The 10,958-nt window shown below is 32.6% G+C and overlaps 1 long non-coding RNA gene across 1 annotated transcript in view; it reads right to left on the reverse strand.

Moving 5' to 3' along the window:
* LOC118167231 overlaps positions 1-9,659 on the reverse strand; it is a 12,258-nt gene extending 2,599 nt beyond the window's left edge. Inside the window, exons 1-2 of the long non-coding RNA XR_004751034.1 lie at positions 9,545-9,659; positions 6,696-6,748 (exon numbers count right to left, since the gene is read on the reverse strand). This is a non-coding gene — a long non-coding RNA (uncharacterized LOC118167231). The remainder of the gene's footprint in view (positions 1-6,695; positions 6,749-9,544) is intronic.
* Between the last annotated feature and the right edge of the window lie 1,299 nt (positions 9,660-10,958).

Genomic DNA, 10,958 nt, shown 5'->3' on the forward strand with positions numbered 1-10,958 from the left:
GAAAAAGAAAAAGAAAAAGAAAAAGAAAAAGAAAAAGAAAAAGAAAAAGAAAAAGAAAAAGAAAAAGAAAAGAAAAAGAAAAAGAAAAAGAAAGAAAAAGAAAAAGAAAAAGAAAAAGAAAATGTCTCTAAACCTATGGAAGAGCAGAAATTTTAGTACACATATAAGCATTACTTAGAAAGTGAATCTTCACCTTAAATGAAAAGTTTTAAGTCATCTGTCATTCTGTCCTTAGATGATGTGTAATTTGCACTGAAGTCAGAAAGACATATATGCACAAGAAATACTAGAGCAGGATCGGATGACTGACCTACAGCTGAGATTCAATTTACAAATAAACTTGATCATGATCAGTAGGTAATAAGTTATCTTAACATGTACATACACACACTCAAATGAAAAAAAAAAAAAAAATCCAGTCAAGGTAGAAAAACAAATGAGACATGAAAAAGACAGGATTTTTAATTGTATAAAACATAAAGATCCAATTACAAGTATACAATTTCCTACTTAAATCACTAATGGCTAATAAGACATTGTTTTCACCCTCTTCCTTCACTAATAACTTTCCTGAAAGAGTTAATGGAATCATATAACAAGATATGGACAAAGTAAATCACTGAATATTCAGTGAAAAACCGATGAAAGTGTTCACCTAAAATGTCTTTCAGAAACTGAATGCAGCAGAACAAAACAGTTCCATTTCATTTTAGTTGAATTCTTTAGAACCCAGTAAATAATGTCTCCTCATAATAAATAAGCATTCCCATGTTGTCTGTGTTTTAACTGTCATCAAAAGAAAAAGTAAATATCATAGTACCTCTTTGCAAAAGCCATTCTCAATTCTTCCTAAATTACATGTTGTTTGGAAAATAAGCAACCAGCTACCAAACATATGCATATTGACAAACCTCCACTGAACTCAGCCAAGCTCTGCCCATTTATACCAGGAAAAAATAGAAATATATAATAGCTTAAGATGGGATTTTAAATGTAAATGCATTTTAACATTAAGGAATAATTTCATATAAGAACTGCAGAACTAGTAAAACATACAGCTGTCTTAAGAATATGAAGGCTAAGTCTGTCCAGCTGCTGGAATGTATGAATATGAGAAGCCTGTGAAGTGCTTTTGTGTTGCTTGCATAGTATCTAATATAAGCATGTGTTACAGTACAGAAATTAGAGGGTCCTATATAGCAAATGAATAATGTGGATCACATTTTTATGGGACCTTCTTTCACAAACACACTGAAATTATACTTTGTAACCACTTGTCCAAAGTAAACAAGCTTAATAATCCACCTTCACAAAAACACAGATTATTAAAACTGGTTCTGTGATTTGCCAAAATGATTTTCTGGCAGGACCAGAATAACAGTTCTAATATGTAGTTCCCAGTGCAAAACATTTTGCCAGGATTCATAGTGAAAGTCTGTCATTTTAGCATATAGACCTAATTTCAAGGTCATGTTAAAACATTAGTGTAGCTATTTTTATAAGTCTATAACTTCTGCATGTCCAAATTCTGGAATCCAAATGTCTTTCAGCATCCTAGTACTAAAACTTGAATCACACTGACTTTCCTCTCTAACAATCCATTGACTATTTCAATTTGAAAAACAACAACAACATCAGCAACAACAACAACAACAAAAGCATAATGATTATTGACAATTATCCATATATTTTAAAAACTTACATAAGTTCTATGGCTCTGCCTTATAAAATGAAGGAGAGTATCATTTTTTTCATCAGTTGAAAAAATGGTCTTTATTAATTGCAATAATAATAATCATAATAAAACTACCAAAACTTCACTGATATGAACACAATTGGGATTTGATATTAAATTTGCTATATATATATATATATATATTTTCTCCATCACAAACTGCTGAAATCAGGGTGTATCCAGTTCAAATGGTTAGAACTTAGATCACTCAAAAGGTTGTTGCTCATACTGAGGTCTGTAGGTGAAAGTTATGGAGAAAATTAGGACACACATGGCAAATGTATATCTGTGCTTAACACCTGTGTCTCAGGAACTTTGAGTTGGCACAAATTCATATGTAAGCTGGAAATATTATAGAAGTATTATAGATTTCAATTAGGTATTAAAAGTTCTAAATACCAAGTTAAATTCAGTGTTGCTGTTTGTTTTCCCTCAGTAAAAGCTTACTACAGTACATTATCACAGAACCACAGAAAATGGGCTTTGAAGGAGCCTCAAGAGATTATCTTGTCCATCTCTCCTGCCTCGAGCAGAATCAACTTTCCCAGTGACATTTCTGACAGATGTTAGTTTAACCTGTACACAACCTGTATTCTCACTCTTAATTGTACTAATGTACAGGAGAAACAATGATTTAAAACAAAGCAAAACAAAACTTTCAAACGTTCACATACACATAAGATCTTTGGCCTTCCTGACCATTCTGAAATAAGAAAGTAAATAATATTGCTGATTATCAGCAAGGCAGGGGTGATTTCATTTTGTTATTTAGTAGCTACAACAAAGGTGCAACCCAAAGAGGGCAGATGCTTGATCTTCCTGGATGGAAGCTGCTGCTGGTTCCGTGAACACAAGCAGGTATTTGTACTCATAAAATCACAACAGCTGTGTGGACAGAGCACATGCCCACGTTAGGATGTATATACAAACATGGATACATAAGGATGGAGAGATGCCTGAATGTCACCTCTGTGTATTTGAAATTTTACTGTGGTACTTTGCAGACCATAAATACTCTTGAAGGATTTTTCTCCCTGCTGATTCTTTGTTCTGTTTCTCTTTTGTGTAGGGATAATTATGGTGGTAATTTGACTACAACATTCTGAACTTGCATGATTTTTAGTAAGGACTACATGGATTTGAATCTGTCAGCTAGTCATAATGCTTCCTCAATATTACCCATTTAATGTCAATTATAGACAAAAAATAGCCCACTTATTGTCTCATATTAGCATCCACATCAATAATTGTGCAGAACAAAAGGCATAAACTGAGACCATCTGCTCTCACTACAATAATCTACCTAAAAAAGCTTAGCCAGTAACTCACAGTAAAAGATTCTGATGCATTTGACTGGGATCATGCTGTTTAAGTGCCTTTTGTGATTAAAATTATTACTGCTCTGGCCCATCACCTATTAGGACATACATTTCCTCATTTTGAGTAAAATATTGTCATTGTATCTTTATTACCATATTAAATTAAGATGACTTCTACTGGATACATATAAGAAAAAAATGTACTTTTATTTTATGCTTCATTGTCACTCTCTTTCCTGTTGATGTTAACAATACTTAGACATTTCTAAAAATAATGAAATAAAAAATAAATCATATATGCTCCAGATTTTTATTGTTTTGACAAGTGCATAACTCTTGAGCTGTGCTAAATGCCAGAATAAAGCCATACAAAAATGTAAAATGTTAACCAGAAGGTCCATCGTGACCTGGAAAGTAAAAAATAAAGAAAGAAAAAAATATTTAAAGCCTACAATCACAAAAGAGTGTTGACCTTTATAGAATATATACTGTGACTTTTCTCAGTATTGGATATGTGGAATTTTTCCTGGCAGCTTGTAAGGACAGGAGTTTAAGAAACATTGACAAATGTATAAAAGACAGACAAATCCATGCCATTTTATACCAGTAACCCTATTTTATTTTCTAGCATATCAGGCCCGTCAGGACATCTCTGTTTTCTCCTTCTAATAAAGATATATAAATGACAATCATGAACTGCAAATGCCCAACACATTTAGTATAATGTCTTAAATGCTTTTTCCAATCAAGTGCAAGTTCAGTAAATGTTTAAGATTAAGTATTCTCTGACTCCCAAGAATAACAGCTGAAACTTGATTACAGATTACTTTTGAATAAAGAAATATATATTTTTTCTCCAACACTAAAATATAATGCTACACTTCTTGTATCTCATTTTCTAATGCGCTAAACATACCTTTCCCCTTGATTTCAAATTATTTTTTACATGGTAGCATTACTAATAAGATCTGAGATTTCTTTTTCCTCCTATTTTTGCTGAATTCAGTAACAATTTGCTTCCCAATATTCAAAACAGTACTTGGGAAAGAAATCAGAGAGAAATTATCACTTTAGAAAACTTGGGTTATTAACTATTGTTTTACAAACTACATTACTGACATTCATGAACTGACACTGTGATATCTGAAAATAAGATTAAAGAGGCAACTCAAAAATCTAAATCTATTTCCAGGTTTTCAAGTTTAGCTAATATACATAATTTCTGAATCAGACAAATTTTAGCACATAGGATAATGAAAAGTGATTATATTAAAGATTAATCTGTCTGTCTATTTATCATTCCCTCCCTAATAACACTTGAACTGCTTGGTCTGTTTTAACTAAGTCTAACTGAGGATTAGAAGTGTCTTTCATACAATTTTTGTGAATAATCTGAATTAAACATCACTGTGAAGAGAAGGCATGTAGAGTTATCCAGTATATGTTGAACAGTAGTCAGTGTAAGTAGCACATGTACATAGCCTGCCAACCAGCATGTATGTGTGTTTGAACAAATAGGATGAATACAGTACCAAGACTGTGATGTTTTTTTGGTTGACCAAGGCTCACAGAATAAACAGTGCCAAATAGTTGGGAAGCATTAAGAAACAAAGCGTCATCAACAACCAAGCACTGTTAGCTTTGTTGCTTGTGCAACAATCTGATTTTCTTCTTCAGTCATTCTCAATGTATCTTTTAGGCATTTCAACTACAGAAGTATGTTTCACACTTTAACCTTCTCTTCTCACCTTCTTAGGTAAGTGAATTCTGTTTATGTGTCTTGGATATTGCTAACTAGGTAGTTAAGGTGCCTATACTTGATAAAACAGAAGAGTTTCAAGTATTTATTATCTTTCACTTAGAGCAGGAATTTGATCTATTTCTTCTCAAAAAGTGACTGAATAATATCACAAAGTCAGCTGCTCCTTTTATTCCCTAAATTAATAAATACTGCAGCAGTGAGAATACATACATTTTTGTGTTTCAACATGACACTTAGAAATACTTTGTGAAAAAAAAAAAAAAAAAAAAAAAATTTGGGCGGTTTTGAGGTTCTCTCTTTTTTTTTTTTTTCTAGTTCAATATGACTCCTTTTCAAAATGCAACCTTACTGCAGTAAAAATTAATTCATTTTTTTAAATGAAAATGGAATTCTCATAGTATGACCAAATCTGAAATAGTAATTTAGAGATATATAATTTTATATATTTTTCTTCTTTGGTTAGTGATATTAGAAATTAACATTTAAACTGGGGAAATATTACATAATCTCAAAAAATCCAGGATTAGAAAACAGTTTCCCACCCATCATTCAACTCAAGACATAAATATTGAATATTTCTGTCTATGGAGATAACTAATATCTAGAACAATAATTTTAAATAAAGTTATTCAGATCTATGTCAGCTACACTAGTCTACTGACTTGCCATATCTTCCAGAATTTGGAAAGAGGTTTTCATAGAGTGGTGCTGGGAAAACTGACAGTCACATCTGCTTGATCAACTGTATCTCATGATACAATTTTTCTTCTTTAAAGTGAACCAATAGTTGCATGAATGTTCAATTTCATAGTATCTTTGTCTACAGTCTTTTACATGATAATGGTAATAATGGTAATGGTACAGAAGATGACACACCAATTGAAATAAGCATCAAATGATTTCCATGAGCAACGCAACGCAGGAAGACATGGGAAAAAAAAAAAAAAAAAAAAAAAAAAAAGTGAAAACTACAGAATGGATTTTAAAAACCTTCACTATTTATCTATTTCTACTCACACTTAAAACAAATCTTAAAGTTTCCATTGGCTTAGACCTTGTTCATTTTTCAATGCTTTTCAAAAAAAAATGACTAAGTGACCTAGGATTTTCTAATTTTGAAATGTTGGATGCACAAATTTGGCAAGATGTATTGACACATAAGGAAATAAAACACTGCTAATAAGGAAGGGCTCTAACCCTCTCCACAGTAAAGATGTTTCTAAGAACTAGTTTAATTTCTCCCCCATGTATGTCTTTACTTGCATTATTGTTGTATTGTGAATATTCATTATTTAATTACTGATTAAGATTTAATTATTGATTAAGACTTAATTTCCATGTTGGAAGGACATATTTAATATTTTTGGAAGAAAAATAATTATACATATTTATTATACATATGGCCTGTTCCAATTGAGGGCTCTTGAAAGCTGTTCTGGATCATGCAGTTTATTTTTCCCAAAGTCAGTCCACACATGTCTGCACAACTACAATATGGGGTAATGTGTAGGTTTAGAGCTATTGCTAGCACCATGGCAGGTGTTCAACAAATCGGCAAGTCATTATTTCTGCCTTCATCTATTTAACAATTCAGGATTGTGGCCTGTATTTATGAGACCAGGGCTGGAATTTACTGTGGGCTGCACCTGTTCCAGAAGTAATAAGCAACAGATAGCAATAGGTATAATGTAGAGTAGTGATTTTGACTAGTCATGTAAACTATTGTATTGTATAAACTTGTGTATTATGATAAATAATGGGCATATAACAGTGTTTTTTTCTTGAAAGTGAAAGCCTACAAAAAAAGTAGAAACATAATCAAATGCATACAAATCTAAAACTGTGTTTTTGTCTTATAATTGGAAGAGGAAAAAATTACCTAATTATATGCATTCTTCTCCATTACTTTCCATTCGCATCGAGTCTGCAGACCTTTAAAAACATGACAAGTTATCTTGTGCAATATTAATGTCATCCAGCAACAGAAGGGACATTTCTTTTCATGACAGATAAAAGAGTTAGATCCAAACTTTTAAAAACTACATGTAAAAACCTATCCAGTTTAAAAATATAATAAAGGTATATATATAAAGTATATATATACATATATAAAAGTTTATATGTAAGGTATATAAAATTAAATGTATTTTATTTAACTGAAGAAATTCATTTGCATCCAATTCTCTTCCAAAAACCTAAAGAATTAGATTAATGAGACTTCCTGATTAAAATGGTTTGCTTGATTTCCCTAAGATTTAGCTTCATAGTATGTTAGAAAACACAAGCACAATACCTTAAAATTTTGACTTTGAATAAAGGAAAAAAACAATTTAAAATGCATAAAACTCGTATTTTTAATGACTATACTTTAGGTACCTCAATAAATTGAAGAAGAGAAGGGTGGCAGGGGAGGGGACTGGTGAAGTGCAAAATATGTCTCACTTATCTGAATAAAAGTAGGCAACCAAAGTAATGGTAAAGGTCTTAAGAAGTTATCAGTGATAAACAGAACAGTAAATTTTCACTAAATGTGGCTTTCAAGATCTGGAGTGATTTCCTATATCAAATTGTATCACCTGCTGAATAGCATGCCTGACAGAGTTATCTTCTCATGGCCAGATAAAAAAAAAAAAAAAAAAAAAACAAAACTGTGTCTGCCGTAATGTTCTATGATCATTATTTTCCAAACATTTTATTGTATCTTTGATGCCAGAATGGTGAAAATGTTATTGAGTTGTCCCCCATTCAGAGAGAAATAGAAGATCTAAGGTAACTGATTATAATGCAGCTGGTAAAAGGAGCAATATGAATTGTTTAAAATGTAAGACAGTTGACGCATAAACACCATATTTCTGTTTGGAAAGTTCTGTAGGTGTGGACAAATTATAACTTCAATTTCAATATGAGGCACCAAAATGAACTTAGTGTGGTTACAGTTCCTAAGGAAAGCATTCAAGCATTCCAAACAAACATATATATATATATATGTATTTTTTTCTGTTTGATACTTTGGCCACAGAACCAGTAAAAAGCTCTTTTCTTCACATCTGGCCTTGTTAGAATTAAAATAGCCATACTTACTAAAAGGAAGGCTCAGAGCTGTAAGAAAAACTTGCTGAAGGGTACTCATTCAAGTGGAGATCAGCCTGGACTGAGCTTCTGTCCCTCCTACTGCAGTAAGGTGGACTGATAGTCTTATGAACATAACTGTCTATGCAGAGTCATCATGGTATAATTTGTCATAATTAATGTAATGACACCAGTTTCCAGTATACAAAGAATTTCTTTGAAGTACTGGTGGAGTACATGGAGCAGTTCATGAATGCAATTCATTTCCCATTCTGGAATACTTATAAAGACAGGGGCATCTCAGGGCTAGCTTTGTAAGTGGAGAGTAAACCATAAATTGTCCTTAAAAGCATCTTTTGAGATTTATTTATTTTTTGTGAAAACAGTTTCTCAGACAGTAACAAGGACAGTATGAACAATATCTTGTTGCTTTGAATGTAGAGTTTTGCTGTTGTTTTTGAAGAAAATTGATAATTTTACCAGAATGTAAGAATTTACGAAATGTTTCCTACAGTCCAATTTTCTTTCAATGTATTTTTTTAAGCAAAAATTGGAATAAAACAAAATAATGTGCTAACACCTCACTTCAAATGGAAGTGTTTTGCTAACACCTCACTTCAAATGGAAGTGTTTTGAAGTCATGAGCATTCATAGTTCTTCCACCTAAATTTATGATTTTGACATCTTTACCTTGAAATGCAAGACGTGAAACATAAAAGTAATCAAAAGATTCTTTGGTTGAAGTAGTTCTTGTTTGAAGGACACAGCTATGCCAGAGAAGTCTGGTTAGTACTTTTTACATGAATACACTGTAATTCAAATTGTTTTGGACTAGTGACTAGGTCCCGCAGCAAAGAACAGTCACAAGACAAAACACCAGGCTTTTCTGAAATGGAAGAGTTTCTCATTCTAATTTTTTGCTCTACTTGGAATATGTGACACTTCTTTTCTCCGGGGGAATCATTAGAAAATGTCTCAGTTTGTCCATTCTCTGTCAGGATAATATTGCTAGCAATTTCAGAGCATTCCCTGGATTCCTTATGTAGGTCCATTACAATAAGGAAGAGGAAATATTTGAACCTGAATAAACGAATTATGTATACTTCTCCAGCTTCTTTTTTAGCTTCATGTCTATTAAGTGTTTTCAAAAGTTTGGGTACTCTTGACTATCATTTACTTTTATTTTTTATTTTTATTTTTATTCATTTATATATATATGTATGTATGTATATATTGTCGTCACATTGCTGTACTTTAGGCACTTGGAATACTTGGTATTCCAGAGTTTCTCTACTGAGCTGAATATAAAGAGAATTATGGCAAAATTGCTGCACAGAAATCCCTTGCATGCTTTGGTTTACAGCTCAAATCTTAGTTTCCGAAGTTTATACATATACATATATATATATATATATATTTCTACACACACAACTTTTTACTGTGAAAACAAGGGAGGAGCTCACAACACTGATTTTTTTTTTTTTTTTTTCTCTTAACACAGCTAGATGGCTCATTCTGGGGTGTGTCACAGTATTGTCTGTTCCCTAATCCCTTACACTGTTTACTCATTCACAAGTGTACTTTGCTGGAATTTTCTTCATTTTGTAAAATGTACTTTAGAAATTATATATGTGCAGCCCAAATAAAATCAGGACTTACCAAGTGTGCTGTTTACTGTAGGCAAACATTATCATTTAAAGTCCATGTGTTGCTTGCTCTGTTCTGAAATTCACTGAGTTAAAAATGGAAAGCTTTTTCTTCCTTTCAAGTGCTTCCCCAACATCTGCTACCAGGATATGTAAGCATGCAAAAGATAAGTAGGCTCACATTTTCAGATTAGAACCAGCCTTTATTTAAACATGCATAAACTTACAAGGAGATTTCATAAAGTAGTAGCAGAAATGGATTTTTTAACCTGTTCTCAAAGTTTGAGAGTTAAGAACTTTCCGGAGCAATTATTGTGTATGAAGCAATAGTGTTACTGGAGTTTTGTAAGTTATGGATACAGCCTCATCATTGTTGCAGTCCCATCATCACCTCTACAATGAAACATACCGATGATATAAAGAGTATAAGGGGAGAGTATGCATAAAACTTGGAAACCAGAAATTTAGGATTACTAATATGAAATATCTCACATATATACATATATTCTTTAAATACATGACTGCATAAATTCAGAATTTATTCCTGTCATCAGGAATGATGGAGTAAGATAAAACCTTCTGACTACTTAAAAGGAGATATTTCTCTGATTTAAAATTGTTCCAGGAAAAGAAGATAAAGAGAAGGTCACTTTAAACTGCACTTTCAAAATGGTGATTCAAGCCTGTTTTTAAATGATATTTGGAGAGTGGAGGATATGAATACAGATTATATATATATAATCGATGTTATAGCAGCCTTCCAGAAACTAAAGGAGGCCTACATGAAAGATGGGGAGGAACTCTTTGTCAGGGATTGTAGGGATAGTAGGGATTGTAGGGGTAATGGCTTTAAACTGAAAGGGGAGGGCTTTAGATCAGATTTTTGAAGAAATTCTTTACTCAGAGGGTGGTGAGGCACAGGAACAGGTTGTCCACACAAGTCAGGTGTTATGGGGCTTTGAGAAACCTGGCATAGTGGAAACGGCCTCTGCCCATGGCATGGGATTGGAAATAGATGAGCTCTAAGGTCCCTTCCCACCTGAATCATTCTACAATTTCATGATAGCACATGTGAAATAAGCATGGAAGGGAAATACAGATTTTAAAGATGTTTACTGTTGTTTTTGTTTTGTTTTGTTTTTGTTGTTTTTAATTGAATTATTTTATATAATTTGTAGCAATGATGACAAATTCTGTATCTAAGTAAAGAATAAAGTTTTGATGAAAGAAAGGATGAAAGGATGAAAGAAAGAATGAAAGGATGAAAGGATGAAAGGATGAAAGAAAGGATGAAAGGACGAAAGAAAGGATGAAAGGACGAAAGCACAAAAGAAAGGACGAAAGAAATGAGGAAAGGACGAAAGGACGAAAGGAAGGAAGGAAGGAAGGAAGGAAGGAAGGAAGGAAGGAAGGAAGGAAGGAAGGAA

This window comes from Oxyura jamaicensis, chromosome 4 (genome assembly GCF_011077185.1).
Source record: "Oxyura jamaicensis isolate SHBP4307 breed ruddy duck chromosome 4, BPBGC_Ojam_1.0, whole genome shotgun sequence".
Taxonomy (NCBI): domain Eukaryota; kingdom Metazoa; phylum Chordata; class Aves; order Anseriformes; family Anatidae; genus Oxyura; species Oxyura jamaicensis.